At 37.6% G+C, this 20,512-nt stretch overlaps 1 protein-coding gene and 1 pseudogene across 5 annotated transcripts in view; one reads left to right on the top strand and one right to left on the bottom strand.

Annotated features, from left to right (window-relative positions):
• Window positions 1-20,512, bottom strand: part of TEX9 (testis expressed 9) — a 218,461-nt gene that overhangs the window by 93,225 nt on the left and 104,724 nt on the right. The gene's annotated exons all lie outside the window — the stretch shown is intronic.
• LOC132506365 (U6atac minor spliceosomal RNA) lies at window positions 15,455-15,508 on the top strand (annotated as a pseudogene).

Below are 20,512 nucleotides of genomic sequence, written 5' to 3'. Positions count from 1 at the left end.
GGAACTGGAGGAGGGAGGAAGGCCTTGACTGAAAAGGGCCGCGAGGAATTTTTAGTTGTTGGAAATGTTCTATACCTTGATTGTGGTGGTGGATACCTGAGTGCATATAAGTGTCAAAGCTCATTAAGCTATACACTTAAAATGGGTGAACTTTACTGTGTGTAAGTTATTCCTCAATAAAGCTGGAGAAAAACAGATTGGTTAAGACATTCCTAAAAATTCCTATACTCAGTCTGACTTGTTTGAATCACTTTTCAACTGACTCAAGGATATCCATCCTTCTCCATATAATACTTTCTTCTGTATCGTCAAGTTTAGCTGTGCAACTTTTATTGAGTGCACTACTATTTTCTCCAGATTTTCTTCCATGCGTCTGACTCCATTTTGCAAGTTTTGGAGTGAATATTCAAGCAGTGATGATCACATTGTTTCTGCCACTTATCTCACTGTAACTATAAGATGCCTTCTGACTTCAGATATATTAAAATGTGAAGAAAAAAAAGGACATGTTAGAACTGAAATGTGGTAGAAGAAAGAATGTTTAAATCCTCGTGAAATTAACCTTTTATTATTATGTAATAATCTATCTCCAATAATGCTTTTTAGTTGGTCAATTTTATATGCTATAAAAATAACTAACTTGGCATTCTTTTCATTGGTCATTTTCCTGGTCTATCTTTTCCCCATCTTTCTACTTTTGGACATAAGTCCTGCTTTGCCAATTCAAGGACTCTAAAAAGCCAATGCTGGTGTTCAGCAGAGTTTACAATGCCCAATGGGAGAGAAGTGGATATCTCACAGAGCAGTAGCAGTACCTTTAAGGTAAGATTTGTTTGTAACTACAGGACAGACACCTCTAGGGACTCCTAGTAATAACTGAAGGACACTGCAAAAGTGCGTAATGTCCTTTTTAAGCAGGTGAAGCAAAAGCCAGCCACATCTGAGTATTAATGTAAGAATGATTCCTACCTCTGACCCCAAGTGACCTAACTCAGGATACAAATGTGCAAAGTATATAAACATATTTAAAAGCGAGGAAAGATTCCACTAAAATGTCAGCCTTTGTTATCACATACGATTTTTTAAAATCTGTATGTTCTAATTTACTAAAAAGAGCACATATTACTTTTGTAATATGTATAATGCTAAAAATAAAATGAAACACATATGAAGTTACCCATCTAAAATACAGTGGAAAGACTGAGCAATAAGCAGACTGGGAAAAGATCTCTGGATTTGGCAAGAAAGAAGCCACTGGCCTCAGGAAGGATATTTATAGTAAAGTAGAAGAATTAGAAGCCACGTTATAAGGGAATGAGTGGAAGGCAATTACTATCAACAATATGTTTGAGGAACAATATGTTTGAGGCAATTACTATCAACAATATGTTTGAGGAATCTGGTGCCAAAAGATGGTTGCATAATTCTTTTGAATCCGTCCATATCCCAAAATCTGAAGCTTAGGCCTGACCAACTGAATTGCCTCTTGCCAATTTCTTTACATATGGCACTTTAAATTTTTACCACATCATCTCTTTTTGCTAGATTTTTTCCACTTTTTGTTACATTTTATTTTAAATAAGTCATTTAAAACTCACAATTTTAATCATGGTCAAAATTTCTTTTACTAATATTAATGTAACTTTAAAAGAAGCTAGTATTCACAATTCAGAAAGCTGTAGGTTATAATTTTCAAAAGTGTTCTCTATTAATTTAGAGTGCTAATATGGTTTTGTTTTTTTTCCCAGTGTTTTTATAGAGATATCAGAAATTCAGCAGTAATTGTTATTTTCATTTTTTACTTAAAAACATCCAAAGCTGAACATTTCATCGTGGCATCATTGGGAAGTGACTATTCATTTTTCAACATAGCTGTCCTGAAGGGAAATAGCAGAACCAAAAACAACAGCATATACATTAATTTAATTAAATTGAATTAAAACAAGCTTATGAAATCTGAGTATTTCTCAACAAATGCAAACAATATAATAAATCAAATATACTATACACCAAAATGCATAAAGTAGTTATAAACGGAAAACAAGTACAGTCCAGTCAGGGCAATATGAAAAGGACTATGGAACTCACTTAATTTATTTCTTCCTGGTCATAAGTTTAGTAGAAAAACTTTAAATGTGTTTTACAGCTTCAGTTATCAAAGAACTTTGTGACAAAATTCATACAGGGAAAGTTCTCACTTTCTCTTCACCCACAGAAAATGGTGCTGTTATTAATATATGGATTAGCTCTTCAATATTTTATGATAAGTGTAGATGCCTATGTAAATCCTGTTTATTCAAATTACTTGTTTTCAAATTATTATGAGAAAAAATATTTTTTATAATATTAATTCAATACATGCACCCCAATCTTCATAGCAGCATTATTTACAATAGCCAAGATATGGAAGCAACCATAAATGCCCATTGTCAGATGAATTGAATATTACTCAGCCATGAAAAAGAATTAAATTCTGCCATTAGCAACTACATGGATGGACCTAGAGAGTATTATGCTTAGTGAAATAAGTCAAAGACAAATATTGTATGTTATCACTTATATATGGAATTTAAAAATAAAACGAATGTATATAATAAAACAGAAACAGACTCACAGATAAAGAGAACAAACTGGTAGTTACCAATGGGGAGAGGGAAGAGGGAGGGATGAGAGAGGGGTATGGGATTAAGGGACACAAAATACTATGTATAAAATAAATAAGCAACAAGGAGATATTGTACAGCACAGAGAAATATAGCCGTTATTCTGTAATTACTTTAAATGGAGTATAATCTATGAAAATACTGAATCACTCTACAGGTTGTACACCTAAAACTAATATAATATTGTAAGTCAACTATTCTTCAATTTAAAAAAAAGTCAACCTTTTATAAGAGTCACACTGAATGAATAAAATGAATAGTCAAGAAAAATTTCTTTCCATCTCACCACTGTCCCTAACTAAGCATGTTTAATAATCTATTTGGGGAGGGAGAGATGATTTCTGGATGTTCTTCTTCCCCAGAAGATTGACAACTGGCAGCAAACAAGACACATTCACACACACTATTCTTTGTTATGTAATTTTCAGCAGCTGTTCCCTACCTTCAAACATTGTGTAATTAATGTCAAATGAGGTCAGAAAAGAGTGTGTAAAATCCGTAGCCCTTCTTGAGCAAAAGCTGAGCCTTAGCTTTAATCATTCAAAATTTTCTCTATGCCAATGTTTATGTGTAATAATTATTAGATCTGGTTGAAAAGCTGTACCATATTTTGATCTGTCATCCCCCAAATGACAGAGGTCTCCTCAAGTCCTGCCCTGATAATACCAATCTTCTGGTGTCTTTCAGATAATACTTGTTACCTACAAAATGACTAAAAGACTCAGCTGTCAGTCAAGTCATAGAGGGCACGTATCTCTCACAATACCTCTCTTGAATAAGGAAGTACTCTTTGATAAACTTTTGAAACAGTGCTTTTGATTTCCTCCACTTTAAATGGAACTTGCCCATTCAAAACTAGTCTTTCATAATTCAATTCTGCAAATATTTGGAAAAAATTAGGAATGTTTGTAATTCTATGTAGTCACCACATGTATTTTGAAATAATGTTTTGGGGTGATGAGAATGTATAAAACAGAGCATTTAGCTATGGAAACATTGTGAAAACAAGCAGGAGTTCAAAGGATGTTGTGAATTCCGGACCTTTATCCAATAATATTCATCACTTTGAGTGTGACACGAATAAACATTTGCAGTTGATTCAATAATATGGAGCTAGAAACTAGAAACAGAAAAGGTTTATTGGGGGGCGGGTAGCTAATGAGAATTCAGCTCAAAATGTGCATGACGCAAACACAGCTTGGTAATTGTAACCATCAAAGATATCCTTAACGTTAACTAGAATGGAATCCCAACCTACTTAAAGTATTTTTAAAGTTTCAGATGAAATTATACTATAGAATCATCACATTTTAGAGGAGTACAGTATTTGGCATAGGCCCTTCATTTTCAATAATTAGGAAATCAACCTCTAGAGAGATTTAAAAATTCATTCAAGGTTACATGGTTCATTAACAGTAACTTTGGGGTTAAAAGCCAGGTTTTTATGACCCCCAACCCCACTGTTTCTGATAAAATTTTAAATTAGAGTAATACTTTAATTTTATAACCACTATAATAATTTATTTTTCTCTAAAGTGTTTCAAAATCAGAATTTAACCCTTAGACATGTTAAAAGTACAAAGTTTAAGAAAACAATCCTGTCCTGACATTCTGTCTGTAGCCAACTATAAAATGTAAAAAATTAAATGCATGCTATTTCCGAGGTATAAATTGGGCTGGATAGGAAAATCCATTACCTATAAAGCTATATGTTAGCAGTTTATAAAATGTTTAAATGATGTTGGAGGAAATGAGACTGAAAAAATGTAAAAGTCAAGACAACAATATGATAGAATTTGTGATTCAGAAAGGGCTAAAACATGTAATAGTTGTTATAGGAATTCAAGAAGGGAAAGCTCCTAAATGTCTTGAGAAATAAGGAAAAACTTCACGGGGAAGGAAAAAATACATTTGAAGGATTTGACCTGGGCCTTAAAGAATATGTAACATTTGGCAAACATTGGGAAACAAAAGAATCATTTGTATTTGGAGGGAAGGGAAGAGGAGACTGGGGTGTCCCATACAGTGTTAACAGTGGGTAGCAGGGAGTAATAAGGAGTGAAGGACAGTGAGAAAACGTCGAAGGCTCCTTGAACTTTGGAGAAGTACTATATATTTTTTTTTATTTTTAAGGAAAATTCATCCAACAGCAGTAAATAAAATGAATAGGAAGAGGACCTCTGTGTGCAGAGGTCCCAGCTAAGAAACTATTTTGGTAATTAGACATTTAAAGCATTTGAAAGAAACAAAATTATACTTTGAAAGACAATATAGTATTGTGCAAAGAACACCCACTTTAGACTCCGATCTGGGTTTGATTCCTGGTTCCACCACCTAATAGCTGTGCAAACTTGGGTAAGTAACTTACCTACCCTGAGCCTCAATTTCTACTTGTCAAATGGAGAAACCCATATTGTAGAGTTGTCATGACAATCAATAGGTAGTAAATATAATTATTTTAAAATACTCTAATTCATAGTTTTTGCACATTTAGAGTAGGCTTCACTGTAGTTAGGCCCTGCCTTTGACAGGCCTCATAACCAGAGTTGTCTGCCAGTAGAATAGAAAGTCTTGTAGGGTAGTGTATTCTTCATCACTAATAAGCATTCACTCAGAGGCTGAATGAGACCACACATCATGGATACAGTAGAAAAAGATTCTGGCATTGGTTGAGACATTTGTTATGAACCAAACGTTTTTGTCCTCCCAAAATTCATGTTAAAACCCCACTCCCTAATGTGATGGTATAAGGAGGTGGAGCCTTGGTAGGTAATTAGGATTACATGAGGTCATGAGGGTGGAACCCTCTTGAACAGGATTAGTGCCCTTGTAAGAGTCACCAGAGAGCTTGCTTTCTCTCTCTGCTCTCTGCCATGTAAGAATATAAGAAGTCAGCAGCCTGCAACCTAGAAGAGGGCTTCTCAAGAACCCAACCATGCTAGCACCCTCATCTCAGAATTCCAGCCTCCACAGCTGTGAGAAATAAATTTCTGTTGTTTATACACAATCCCATTCTATGGTATTTCTCATATACCATATGCCTGAATAGATAAGACAGCATTGAAGTAGATGATTTCTCCAGTGCTAAAATTCTGTTGTTGAAGACTAAAATAATCTTTATAGATGTTACTTCCTAGTAGGAACTTTAGATCAATCAATCATTTAGCACGTAGCCCATCGAGGAGGTGTTATCTAAACCCTGGTTACTCAAAGTGCAATCCATGACCATGGATTAACAGCACCAGTATTACTTGGAAACTTATAAAATGCAGAATCACAGGCCACACCCCACAGCTACTGAATTAGAATCTGCATTTTAACAAGATCCCCAGGAGATTTGTATGCATGTTAAAATTTGAGAAGTACTGATCTGGGCTTTTAAGGATTGTACGGAACACTCTCATGTTATTTCAATTAATGAGTCTCTATTGTGGATATACAGGAGGAGGTCACTGGAAGAAAAGGAAATCGTCTCAAAAGCCATATAGCCAAGCCATGGAGAACTGGGGTGTCATTAAGGAAACAACAGAACTTTAGCAATCTACTTACTTCCTCATACAGACAACAGTAGACTTTCATTGCTCCCCATTCTAGTGCTCCACGACTCAGTCACTGTCTTTATTGCTACTGCTCCGGGCAAGAACAGTGAAATAACCCTTTCAAAACAAGTGTCTCATTCAAACTCTCCAAGAGAAGTCTTTGTTGGTATTGGCCAGTTACGGGGCACCTGGGCACCACTCTTGGCCAAAGCTCTCACAATAGGCTCACTCATCTGCTTGCCAGGTCATTTGCTACCTTTGGGTCTAATCAACTGTGGTTATGGTGTTGAGATCCTATAAACCTGAGCATGGCCACCTATGCTTAAGGGCTGCTACTGGTCTATTTGTTCAGAAAGGGGCTGTGAGCAGGTCAGGCACCCAAGCATTAGGCCCTATATTACAAGGATCCAAACATTTATCAGTTTTGTATAAGAATATGAAAGAACTTACCTTAGGTAGTTTAGACAATGAGCTGAATTGGAGAGAAGATGGAGAGGGAAAAATAATTCAAAGATATTTAGAAATGTAGTTTTCAAGCACTCTCATCTAGTGTGAAATTATGTTACAGAGCTTAGTCTTTATTAACTGACTATCTTATTTCAGAGTTTGGGTGGAGTAACTAAAATTTTGTGTATGAAAAGCTTATTTTTAAATTTCAAAGTAATATATTTCTGATGTGATGGCAAACATGTTTCCTGCTATTCAGTAACCTGCTATAAAAGCATCATATTACAGTAAGAATACTGAAAACAACAGAGATAATAAACAAGAAGTGCCATCAGCCACTGCATTGTCAAGAGAAGTAAATAATTTAAATAGGTTTATACTAATGGAAGACACATGGCAGAGCTTGAAATAGAAATGCAGCAATTAACATCTCTGCCTGCACCTCACACCTAACACCTCATCACTCAACACTTTCCAACCTACTTCTGTCTGGGAGTCCTTTTAAACCTGCACAAGCTAACACCCCTGAATGAAGTTAATTCCCCAAAGTATCGAAGTCGCTTCTTTTTCAATCTTGTTCACCTTATAATAGCTTTAAGCTCACTTACAGGGATGGATACCTTCACACCAAGAGCTTCATTATGTACTTATCATGCATCCTCTCCCACTCATCTCAAGTACTAAGGAGAATGACAACAGTGTCTAAAGTGCCTCCTTAACAAAATTAGGCACTAGGATTTAGAGAAATCAAGAGGAAGCATATTGTATACCTCAGCTTGGTATTTTAGTTTAAATAACATTTTGAATGATTAAAGAAATACACAGTGCCAGATAAAACAGCAGTTCTCTCTTTTACACATAACTCAATCTTTGTGACTACATTTTTAAATGATTTTATGAAGCCAGAAATTTTTTGAGCTCAATATTTTGGCAACTGCTAAGTCTGACTGCTTAAGACATTTGCTGAATCTAGAGTTAATAACCTCTAGCTAGGCCTGATATTTTGACTAGCTAAAAACCTAGAGATCAGTCAAGGATTATTCTGCTGTCCTTTCATTTTTCTCCATTCAAAACAATATTACACAACATGCAAATACCACCACACTGGCTGCAGTCCAACCCTTGTGCAGTCTTAGTCCTCTGCTTGTGAAATAATTTTTTTATGTTCAAGTGAAACTACACACTCTGACATTTTGGGGGCAAATCCAGAGGATTTTGCCTACAACAGATATGTTCTTCAAAGGAGGATGGAGTTCTAACCTTCTTATAATTGCTGTTTGGGCTGAAATGTTCAATAATGATGGTAACCTATCATAACTCCATTATCTCATTTGAGACAGTTTATTAGGCAGATCTTTCTTTGTCCTTAACTGGAGACAATAAACAGAAACCTGGCATAAATTTCAAACAAAGTTACTTTGGATCCATGATTGCTATAATGTGAAATGTATCTTTCATAGAAAGGTGCACAAAATCTGGGCAAGACCTACAAAACATGGTTAATAGCCACAAATTATTTTCATCTTTTTCTCAAGAGACAGGGAAAACATTGTATCCTAAGTGTCTGGGGTTTGATAGCCTATGAAGGGAAAATTGACAAGGGTCTCCTGAAACAGTGACCTTCAATCAAGCTATGGAAATGTTTTACAGTTGCCCTTCTTCCATCTTACCAACTCCACCGCCACACATGCTACAGACTCTTTAAACACTCATTATATGGCATATTCTTGCCTGGTCTTGGCCACAGCAAGCTATCAGTTAATTGACTATCTTCTAAACTGTTACTCCTCCCACAAATATTTTCACTTTGGTTAGGGACCTTTTAAGGACCAATGCAAGCTCAAGGCCTAATGAAATGAATCAAAAAATCATGACCTTTTTGGGACCACAACTGATATGTCCCCTTAGGCATCTTTGGGTAGCTCTCCAGGCTGCTACTGTTTTATACTTTTCCTAGACCAGGTGTTTTGTTTGAATCAGAGCCTAAGTGGAGTGAGGAATGATGATAGTACCTGATCATCACTACAGCAAGACTTCCTGTACTCCAGCTCTGAAACTTCACATTTATTTTAGAATAACACAGCAAAGTATCTGAGCCAGTGGCAGAGACCTCAAGCACAGAGACTCCAAACTACAGTAGAAAAGTATTTTGTACCTCCACAAATTCTAAAAAGTATTTGTATCCCTTTTTGCACCACTGAGTTGAATAGAGGAATAAAGAAAAAATTTTTCTTTAAAAAAAACTTTTAAAAACTCTTAAAAAGAAAGGAGATGTTTTCTCACTTCTGCTCCTTAGAACTGCATACTGCTACACATTCTGCTTGAAGGAGGAAATTAGACAGATGAAGAAGGAAACAGAGGTGATTAGCTTGTCACTGGAAAGGAATATTAAAGGATGGGAAAACAGAACACATTTGTCAGTTCCTTACATAACCAGGTGAAATAATTATATTTAATTGTTTCTGAATTATTTAACTATGACATACCCCCAAATCCTTAAGAAAGCCACATTTGTCCCTGAGCAGAGTATTTCAGTCCAATGTAAACTCTTGCTTATTTTTCTTATACAGAGGCTTTTTAAAAAGTAATTTACTATCTCTTTAGGAACTCATTGCACTGGACCAGTGTTTAGGTGTGTTTATTTCTGCCACCCCTAACCGCAACACCAACTTTTCTCCAGCACACAGAGCTTCTTTTCTTTCTCTTTAATAAAATACTGAATGTTCTGAACTATAATATTTGCCCCTACTTCCTTCCTTGACCACAGATGGGTAGATGGAAGATTGTTGTCTCAAGTAAAACAGACAACCACAGAAAAGAAAATTATTCTTAACATTTTTAGTTTTTAAAACCAGCTACCATGAAATTCATTTTCTAAAATGAGCAGAGGTGGTCATGTGGCTCATTTGTTTACTAGCTATGTGACAATTACACTTAACCTCTCTGAGCCTTAGTCTTCTAAACTGAAAAATGAGGATAACAATACTTCCTATTTCATAAGGTTACTGTAAAATGTGACAGCAATAATATGAAGTGTTAGAAGGGTTCCTTGCATATTATTAGCTATTATTCTTACGGGGTCACAAGAGTAGTGACCACCAATAATAGCACCAAGAAAATGGGAAAGAGTGGTATTTTAGTACTGAGTTGAAAGTTCATGTTTAAACTTTTAAAATTCTAGACTCTGGGCTTCAGCACAGGGCTTGGCATGGAATTAAATCTATGTCAGTGTAATAGAAAACCTCACTTGCCAAAAAAACATAGTTGATAAAAAAAAGTTGGGTATCGGCATATATGATAAATTGGGAAGATCAATATGAACTCATAACTTTTTTAAAAAAGAACTATCTTTTCCACCTCTGCCTCTAAAATTATCAGCATTTTTGCCTATCAGTAACTCTCCTGTGTACCTAGAATTAACATTAAAGATTTCCTATTAAAGTGAACATTTTTATAAATATGATTATCTTTTTAAATACTTTATATTAATTTTTCTTTTGCATATTCTCACTTCCTTTCACAGACTCACATTTTACATCAATTCTTAAAATAATAATAATTTTTATTGTTATTTTCCTGCTCAAATATCATAGCTTGAGCAATGGGAACATTTAAGGGACTCCACACTTTTGGTTTTTGTTATTACTCCCCAATAAAATTAACCAGGAAATCATGGAAGAAAGTAAACAGCATGAGGCCACTTTTAAAAAAATTTTTCCAAATTTCTACTTATTGCTCAAAGTACAAGAGAAGCATTCCAGGTGCATAGGTTAGTGGCTGGGGTGTTAGTAAATGACTGACTTAAAAGTCTAAAAGCCTGGCTCTCTTGCCTCAAGTTGGGAAAACTGTCAGTGTGATTTATATTCCAGAGGACCCAGCCCCATTCTTAAGTCAGACTTAACCTGCGACCTCATCATTGCATGCTCTTCCCCCTTCCCTATCCTGCTTGCTTCTATCCCTCTTTTTTTTTAAACTCGTATTTATTATAGAAAAATCCAACAGATTTTATTACATTTGAAAACTTGCCATGAACTTCTATGTTATTGTATCCATAGAAATCTAATCTATTTAATGTCCTAAAGGCTACATTTGTAAAACTGAGCTATATTTCTTCTATTTTTTTAATTCCATTAAAGAGTCAAAATTAAATGGTCTACTCTTTTTTGATGTTAGAAGAAACTGTTCTTTATTAACATATGATTTAAAATACACATTTATAAACAGTGATTGTGTTGAGATTCAAATCTTTTAGATTGTTTTCTACTCATGATAGTTGTTCAAAACGTTTCCACAGGACTTATATGCTATTTTAGTACTGATCGCTGGTTGGTTTTCAGAATGGGTTCAGGTTTCCTCCAAGGTAACCTAAAAGACACAGGATTGTGGTGGCCCCTTGATTAAACATGCATCATTTATAATGATTTTCCACATGATTATCCCAAATAGCCACGGAAGAGCACAATTTTAGGTGTAAGTTTTCTTTAGAAAATGCTGAAATCTCTGCCCCGACTCAGTAAAAATGCTTCATCATTTCTATTGTTAAGTACATAGCAGAGCAGAAACTCACAATTGCAAATGCCACAGGAACCAGTGCCTGGGTAGGAAAAACAGAACAGTAATTGACAAATCGCTGGAGGCTCAGTACAGACAACTCTGAGGGTTAAAAACTCCAAAGAAATTCAGTCATGGAGGGTACCCACATACTGTGAGATTTACCTCTAGGAGTCTGACCAGATTCCCACAGTATATAGTGGAGAGAAATCCTCTTGGTCTTTCTTCAGGGGGAGAGGAAAAGAAACCATGTAAAATACACCAGAGCACTGCACTTCTATCTCTTTTAAGTTTCTTCTGAAGTACACTCCCTCAATAAATCCCCTGCATCTGAATCCTTGTCTCAGCTTCTGCTCCTACAGAGCCTCAGAATGTGTTAGGAATGGGCTAGGAAGTGGACTCTAAGGATGGTATTCACGAGCTGAATCACTTGCTGGCCAGCTGCCAATGAGGACCTCACCCCTGTGGGTAGGTAGAGTATTGGTAGTCCTGGTATCCTGAAGCAGTAAAATCATTAAGGCTTCCCAATTGTGGCTAATTGGGATATGATCTGGAAGAAGATGCACTGGCTTGTTCAATATCTCTGGCATTTGAGAGGTACCGGAGAAGTAGTAATTACAAGGATTGTGGAATTGCCTAGTTGTTGCTGAACACCATCAATGTTTTGAAGTGAAAAAAGAAAATGATAGGCTAAAGATGACTACTCATCAATTCAAAGCAAAGTGTGAATACTAAAGATCCTATTAGGTAGCACTTAAAGAAGTCATCATTGGCTGAGGACCTCATCTTAAGAGTAGCAGAATTTTAGAAAATATTGCATTTTCAACCCTAGAAAGTTTCCTATGCCAAAATCAGGGCCCTGATATGGAAAGAATGAGACCCTGAGACTTGAGTTAAGGATTCTGAGTAGATTCAGCTCAGAACTTTGAACCCCTGGTATATCTGAACCCTCTGAGCCTACAGATATGCCCCATTCATTCTTGTTAGAAGATGAGCACTGCTCTGCTTGAAGAATATGCAGATGTTTCAAATAGACAGGTGACTTACAAAACAATGCTCACCCTTCTTGGGATCTGCCTCCCACTTATGTCCAGATCAATAACTAGAGTAAAATCTCAACATAATTCGGTAGTGTCGGGTTTGCTAAGGCAGAAGAGAAATGAGCAACAAATGAGCTGTAGCATCTCAATAACATGCAGTGACCAAAAACCGGGACCATATACATGGAAGTAGATCCTGAGGATGCTGAATCACAGGGAACAGAATATAAAGCGGACTGAAGAAGAGTCTGTTGATATAGAGGCACTCTCCTATAAGGTTGGAATTAACACCCTGGCAAGGATCTTGACATCCAGTTCTAGTAAGTTTCTGGGATGGTTCTTAGAAGCTTTGAAAAAGCAATGGCCTATGTTAAATGAAGTGGAAAATCCAACAGCTAATTATATTGCCTGGTATGGCCCTGAAGACATGCTATTTACCAAAGCAATACAAAATGCAATGGTGAGGACAGGCTGCAGCAGCAGGGAGATGCTCAGTAGTGCCTGTTCTCTGTAAGAAGAAGCTGACAGTAAGAAATTTTGTAACACAACTAGCCTCCCTAATAGTGATGGTATAATCCTGGAATAGTAGAGGCCAGGTGGCAGCACCTAACTGTCAGAAGCAAGGTGGGTGTAATTATTCTCTTGGGTAGCAAGGCAACTAGGGAAGCCCAACCCACAGTAATTTATAGAACATGATGTATCCAGGAGCTAGATAGGTATCCAACAAAGTATTACTCACTATAAACAATCAATCAGGGACATATATTACTGGATCAGCAAAAGATTGGGGTCAGCTGCCCCAGTAGGAAGAAAAAATCCCTTGCCTAGTTTCCAGATCTAAGACAGTTCTCAGACTCAGAACCCATCAATTAGGGAGGCCAGATCCCTTGAAGAAGGACACTGCAATACAACAGCAAATGTGTACCACAGTGATTCCCCAGTCCTCCCCCACAAAGACTTTTCTCAGGTAATTATAAACTGAGGAAAGGGAACACATACAAGTTTCTGAGGGATGTTGGATGTAAGGTCTGAATGAACAGAGTTGAATACCCCATGGCCCAAAACATTATCACAACACCTCTTTAGACTAAGGAATAGAGTTCTGTTAGAGTAAGGAAGTCAGATAAAAAATGGAATCTTGAAAAAAAAAAAAAATGGAATCTTGGTCTAAGTCCATCTCATAGTGCCGCCATTGGTTCCAAGAATAAAAATAAATATAAAATGATCTAAGGGTCATTTCCCTGGTATCTAAATACATAATTGGAGTGGACATTCTCAGCAACTGGCAGAACCCTCACATTGGTTTCCTGACCTATAAAAGAAAAACCATTATAATAGAAAAGGCCAAGCGGAAACCCCTGATATTGCCCTCCCCATCCTTGGAAGACTGTAAAATCAAAAACAATACTGCTCTAGTGGGAACAGCAGAGATTAGTACCATCTTCAAAGACATAAATGATGAAAGTTTGAAGGTACCCATTTTTTGTTGTTGTTTTGTTTTGTTTTGTTTTAAACATCTTTATTAGAGTAAAATTGCTTTACAATGGTGTGTCAGTTTCTGCTTTATAACAAAGTCAATCAGTTATACATATACATATGTCCCCATATCTCTTCCCTCTTGCATCTCCCTCCTTCCCACTCTCCCTATCCCACCCCTCTAAGTGGTCACAAAGCACCAAGCTGATCTCCCTGTGCTATGCGGCTGCTTCCCACTAGCTATCCATTTTACGTTTGGTAGTGTATATATGTCCATGCCACTCTCTCACTTTGTCCCAGATTACCCTTCCCCCTCCCCATATCCTCAAGTCCATTCTCTAGTAGGTCTGCATCTTTATTCCTGTCTTGCCCCTAGGTTCTTCTGACCATTTTCTTTTCTTTTTTTTTTTTTAGATTCCATATTTATGTGTTAGCATACAGTATTTGTTTTTCTCTTTCTGACTTACTTCACTCTGTATGACAGTCTCTAGGTCCATCCACCTCACTACCAATAACTCAGTTTTGTTCCTTTTTATGGCTGAGTAATATTCCATTGTATATATATGCCACATTGTCTTTATCCATTCATCTGTTGATGGACACTTAGTTTGCTTCCATGTCCTGGCTATTGTAAATAGAGCTGCAATGAACATTTTGGTACATGACTCTTTTTGAATTATAGTTTTCTCAGGGTATATGCCCAGTAGTGGGATTGCTGGGTCACATGGTAGTTCTATTTTTAGTTTTTTAAGGAACCTCTATACTGTTCTCCATAGTGGCTATATCAATTTACATTCCCACCAACAGTGCAAGAGGGTTACCTTTTCTCCACACCCTCTCCAGCATTTATTGTTTGTAGATTTTTTGATGATGGCCATTCTGACTGGTGTGAGATGATACCTCATTGTAGTTTTGATTTGCATTTCTCTAATGATTAATGATGTTGAGCATTCTTTCATGTGTTTGTTGGCAATCTGTATATCTTCTTTGGAGAAATGTCTATTTAGGTCTTCTGCCCAGTTTTGGATTGGGTTGTTTGTTTTTTTGATATTGAGCTGCATGAGTTGCTTGTATGTTTTGGAGATTAATCCTTTGTCAGTTGCTTCATTTGCAAATATTTTCTCCCATTCTGAGGGTTGTCTTTTCATCTTGTTTATGGTTTCCTTTGTTGTGCAACAGCTTTTAGGTTTCATTAGGTCCCATTTGTTTACTTTTGTTTTTATTTCCATTTCTCTAGGAGGTGGGTCAAAAAGGATCTTGCTGTGATTTATGTCATAGAGTGCTCTGTCTATATTTTCCTCTAAGAGTTTGATGGTGTCTGGCCTTACATTTAGGTCTTTAATCCATTTTGAGTTTATTTTTGTGTATGGTGTTAGGGAGTGTTCTAATTTCATTCTTTTACATGTAGCTGTCCAGTTTTCCCAGCACCACTTATTGAAGAGGCTGACTTTTCTCCACTGTATATTCTTGCCTCCTTTATCAAAGATAAGGTGACCATATGTGCGTGGTTTATCTCTGGGCTTTCTATCCTGTTCCATTGATCTATATTTCTGTTCTTGTGCCAGTACCATACTGTCTTGATTAGTGTAGCTTTGTAGTATAGTCTGAAGTCAGGGAGCCTGATTTCTCCAGCTCTGTTTTTCTTTCTCAAGATTGCTTTGGCTATTCGGGGTCTTTTGTGTTTCCATACAAATTGTGAAATTTTTTGTTCTAGTTCTGTGAAAAATGCCAGTGGGTAGTGTTGTATTAAAGGAGAGAAGGTTAGCACTCCCCTTGAAGGTACCCATTTTATTCATCTGTAACTGCCCTGTCTGGCCTCTAAAATAAAAGGAGGATAATATCTCGAATTTAACTAAGCAGTAATCCTAATTGTAGCTACTGTAATGGATGTGATATCATTGTTATAGTAGATTACCACAGCCCTTAATAAGTGGTATGTGGCTATTAATCTGAAATATGTGTTTTCAATACCTAGAAGCAGGAGGAGATTAAGCACTTTGCTTTTACGTGGAATGGACAATAGTATACATTAATGGTCTTGCTCCAGGGTTAACTCTCCATTAAAACATAGTGGAGGGCTTCCCTGGTGGTGCAGTGGTTGAGAGTCCGCCTGCTGATGCAGGGGTCATGGGTTCCTGCCCCGGTCCGGGAGGATCCCACATGCTGCAGAGTGGCTGGACCCGTGAGCCATGGCCGCTGGGCCTGCGCATCCGGAGCCTGTGCTCCACGGCGGGAGAGGCCACAACAGTGAGAGGCCCGCGTACCACAAAAAAAACAAAACAAACAAACAAAAAAACATAGTGGAAAATACCTGGACCATCTGGACTTCCCATGGAACACCACACTGTTCTATGACATTAGAGATTTCATGTTAGTTGAACTTACTGCCTAAGAAACTGGCAAGTACTCTGTATACCTTGATAAGGCACATGCACTCCAGAGTATAGGAGACAAACCCTATGAAAATTCAGGCCTACCCATGTGAGTGAAGTTTTTAAGGTCTGGGGCTTGCTGAGACATCCCCTCCAAATTAATATTAAGATCTATTTCAGGAATGGGTTTAATTTTCCTGCCCAAAGTGCCTCAGACAACACCACTATACAAAGGATCACTGTCTCAGATGAAGTGAGCATTTTTACATAAGAGATGTGGTGGTGGACCCAGAACCATGAGAGTCACTGGTCCTATCACATACTGTATCCCTCCAAACCTGCAGGCCTGATAGAGAAGTAGAACAGACTTACGAAAGCACAGCATCATGTATGCATGGGCATGATTCTTCAGGATAGGGTTCACACAAATCAGTAGCCATTGTATGGGGATATTTTCCAAACAGGGGAACCCAGGTTGTGGAAGTAGGAGTAGCTTTCTCTACTAGCGCCCCAAGTGATTTCTGTCATTGCAACTTCATGCTCTGCAGGCCTAGAGGTTCTAGTTTGCATAGGGGAAATGCTTCCAAATAGGAACACAGTAATAAGAGTCATTAAACTTTACTATGAGGCTACTGCCTGCTCATTTTGGATTCCTTGTGCCAAGAGGCTGGCTGTCAAGGAAAAGAGTCCCTGTACTGGCGGGGTAACTGACTTGGATGAGGTAGCATTGTGTTACACGATGCAGGGGAAGGAAGCCTATTCTGCACTTAGCTGGTCCACTGGAATGCCCCTTGATAACTTCCCTAGGCAATTTTCATAGCAAATGGACAAAGCCTAAGCGTCCACAACCTAAGACAGACATGGTAACTCAGGACTTAGATCCCTCAAAGAAGGGACTCTGGATAGCCCCATCAGACAAGCCACCTAGCCCAGCAGAAGGGCTAGTTAAATGTAAAGGAGATATAGGATCTGTGGAAAAGGAGAGACATGATGAGTTTCAAGATCAAATGCAATGTTAGGATTTGGAATTTTTCCTACTAACCCTGTTGTAAATTTCTCCAGGAAAAAAAAAAAGAGTAAACAGAACCCAGGATAAACTGTCTCCAGATGAAGTTATGTTTCTCAGAATGTTTCTGAGACTACACTCCTATAAACCTCCCACATGCACATCTCCATCTCAATCTGTTTCTCAGAAAACCTAACTTAATATCATACCCACTAAACAAGTTGAGATCATGAGGATATGATGCATAATTTAGCACTGCTATAAACTAACAGACAACAAGCGTTCTGAGGAGAAAAGAAAGTACTCCAACTATACAACCACACACGGGAAGCCGTGATGGCTCTGAACTGGTGGAACTCAGCTCAAATCCAAATTAATCTTCATAAATATAAAGAAATGGATCCTAAGTTGTGGTAGTGGTGTTAAGTGAAACACATGAAGTTGAATCTCTGTAACCTAAATGGCTGTATCTTGTGATATAATCACAAGACATAATACAGTGTTTTGAATTCAAACTTATCTGAATTAAGTAATATTCCTAAACTGCAAAGCAAGTATGAATCACTGGCATTTGAATACACAGCGTTCTTTCCCACACTGTTTATATCTTTTAAGCACATTATCATAATAAACATATAGTTGAGCGGCAACTGAACCAAGTATAAATTCAATGTTCAAATGAGACCGAAATAAAGCATCTCCCTGAAGAACAGCAAAAACCTGGAGTCAATCTAAGTGTCCAACTAGAGAATTAGTTTAATAAGTCATGGTATAGTATATCATAATTAGTGATGATATGAGCAGATTTATATTTATTGACATAGAAAGATGTGATGTATGGTATTACTAAGTGTCAAAGCAGGCTGCAAGTTAATATTGTAGAATACCTTATTATTAATTTTTTTGTCTGCGTTGGGTCTTCGTTGCTGTTTGTGGGCTTTCTCTAGTTGAGGCGAGTGGGGACTACTCTTCGTTGCGGTGCGCGGGCTTCTCGTTGCGGTGGCTTCTCTTGTTGCAGAGCACAGGCTCTAGGTGCACAGGCTTCAGTAGTTGCAGCACACGGGCTCAGTAGTTGCGGCACATGGGCCCTAGAGCGTACAGGCTTCAGTAGTTGTAGTGCATGGGCTCAGTGGTTGGGGTGCGTGGGCTCTAGGGCACGTGGGCTTCAGTAGTTGTGGCTCGAGGCTCTAGAGTGCAGGCTCAGTAGTTGTGGCACACGGGTTTAAGTTGCTCTGCAGTATGTTGGACCTTCCCAGACCAGGGATCTTTCCCGTGTCCCCTGCACTGGCAGGTGTATTCTTAACCACTGTGCCACCACGGAAGTCCAGAATTACCTTATTTATGATAACTTATAGTCATATAAATATATATATAGAAAAATTCTGAATAGAATTACATCAAAGTTTTATTCATTAATAATTATAGTTATAATTATTTTGATTATTATCACAGATGCTGCCAGTGTCCCATGTAGTACCGCAGCCAACTTCTAATGCTTCCTCTGTGTCTGACAGCTTTTTATTCCAGAACTGTGGAAGACAGCTTGTCTGGCAGCAGGCTGAAAATGCTGAGGTAGTAGCTCACCCTTGAGGTGACCTCATTCTGAGGCATTTTTTTACAGCATTTCTCAGGATTTCTCCATGAGATTTCTCTTTAGTAGCCCACTGTCATATCTGGCTTAATAACACACCCTTCACTGGTTGGATTCTCTTCGTTATATTACTCCTCCATTCCCATAAGTACTCTGCATTTCCGAAATAATCTGCTTACACTCAAATCCTTGTTTCATCTGTTTCTGGGCATACTCATACGAAGATATCTATCTGTAATTTTCAAATACTTCTACTAAAGCTCAGATGATTTATGTAAAAATTTAATAAAAGTTTAAAAACATTTTATATATGATGTTTTATAAGTCAGATGTAAAAATACATAAACAGAAGGAAAGTTAAAGAAAAGTTAAAGAACACAGAGTTCTTTCTGTGTTCTTCAATAAAGATATTTGTCTATAAGTGTTTGTTTTAAAGCTGTGATGGGGGCATGAAAACTACTTTCAAATATTTAAAGGGCTAATAAGTAAAAGAAAAATTGATGTATTCATCATGATACTAAGGAAACCATAGAAAAAGAGCCTAGTGGAAGTCACAAGGAGAAGAATTTCTATTTAAATAAGAACTGTCTGGCAGTTAAAGCTGCTTCAAACTGAAATAAACGGTCTCTGGAAAAAGAGCATTTTTGTCAGTGACAAGTGCCAGACTGTGAGCAGAACCTGGCTGACTCTTGACGGGGGCAGTTGGCTGGAAGGATCTTTAACATCCCTCTCAACTTGGACAGTCTCTAATTCTGAGCCTAATTAATCAAACTATGTGGCTATCTGGGAATCATTTATGATTTCTTACTAATGATACTAGGAGTACTGGATTATTTGGGACCATATATTCATTCCTAGACCTTCAAATGTGAGAGAAGGGATCACTGTAGCACTTTGTACAAATGGTAAACACACAGTCACAAAACATAGAAGTGGAAAAAGATTTAGGAATCTGGATAAATCATAAAATGTGGATCCAAAAATGTTCATTTAAAAATTGACATTATTGACACTGACTTTAGTCAGACCATGAAATAGGTCTAGTTTCATACAATTTTCCGGCATTTGAAATATGTAAGCCAGAGACCATCAAGAAGTGGTCAGTTTGGGGCTTCCCTGGTGGTGCAGTGGTTGAGAGTCCGCCTGCCGATGCAGGGGACATGGGTTCGTGCCCCAGTCCGGGAAGATCCCACATGCTGCGGAGCGGCTGGGCCCGTGAGCCATGGCCGCTGAGCCTGTGCAGCCGGAGCCTGTGCTCTGCAACGGGAGAGGCCACAACAGTGAGAGGCCTGCATACAGCAAAAAAAAAAAAAAAGATCAGAAATAAATTCAAGAAGCAATCTCATTTACCACTGCATCAGAAAGAATAAAATACCTAGGAATAAACCTATCTAAAGAGACAAGAGACCTGCACTCCAAGAAGTATAAGATGCTGGAGAAAGAAATCAAAGAAGACATTAACAGATGGAAATATATACCATGTTAATGGATTGGAAGAATCAATACTGTCAAAATTACTACACTACCCAAGGCAATCTACAGATTCAATGCAATCTCTATCAAAATACCAATGGCATTTTTCACAGTAGAACAAAAAAAGTCTTAAAATTTGTATGGAGACACAAAAGACCCTGAATACCCAAAGCAATCTTGAGAAAGAAAAACAGACCTGGAGGAGTCAGGCTCCCTGACTTCAGACTATACTACAAAGCTGTAGTCATCAGAACAGTATGGTAATGGCACAAAAACAGAAATATAGATCAATGTAACAGGATAGAAAGCTGAGAAATAAACCCATGCACCTATGGCCAATTAATCTATGACAAA

This window comes from Lagenorhynchus albirostris, chromosome 1 (genome assembly GCF_949774975.1).
Source record: "Lagenorhynchus albirostris chromosome 1, mLagAlb1.1, whole genome shotgun sequence".
NCBI lineage: Eukaryota > Metazoa > Chordata > Mammalia > Artiodactyla > Delphinidae > Lagenorhynchus > Lagenorhynchus albirostris.
Note: the sequence above shows the minus strand (reverse complement) of the source record. Positions and strands in the feature narration are given on the sequence as shown.